This window comes from Octopus bimaculoides, chromosome 27, assembly GCF_001194135.2.
Source record: "Octopus bimaculoides isolate UCB-OBI-ISO-001 chromosome 27, ASM119413v2, whole genome shotgun sequence".
Taxonomy (NCBI): Eukaryota; Metazoa; Mollusca; class Cephalopoda; order Octopoda; family Octopodidae; genus Octopus; species Octopus bimaculoides.
In genome coordinates, this window is record NC_069007.1 from 15341531 (window position 1) to 15341963 (window position 433).

The following is a 433-nucleotide window of genomic DNA, read 5'->3' on the forward strand; positions in this document are numbered from 1 at the left end:
ATATATATATATATATATATATATATATATATATGCACACACACTAACACAGACGAGTATTCTATGCACGATCTTGTGTAAGTTTGCATATGTGAGCGTACATGTGTCTTTGTGCGAGTATATACGCTTATATATCTGCTTATATACACATATATCTGCACAAATACAGATATACATACATACACATATATACATATAGGTTTGGTGTATTAATGTATGAGGAACAACAAAAACCACAAATTTACGAATGAAAATACTAATAATCAAAGATGCACAATGCATAAAGTACAAAGCAAATTGCATCTTTTTTAATGGATTTGTAACCGCTTGGCAAGATAAGATAGTTTTAACACAGCATGTGCTGAGTTCAGTAAAAACATAAAGTGTACATCCATACAGACAATAGATATATACATATATATATATATATATA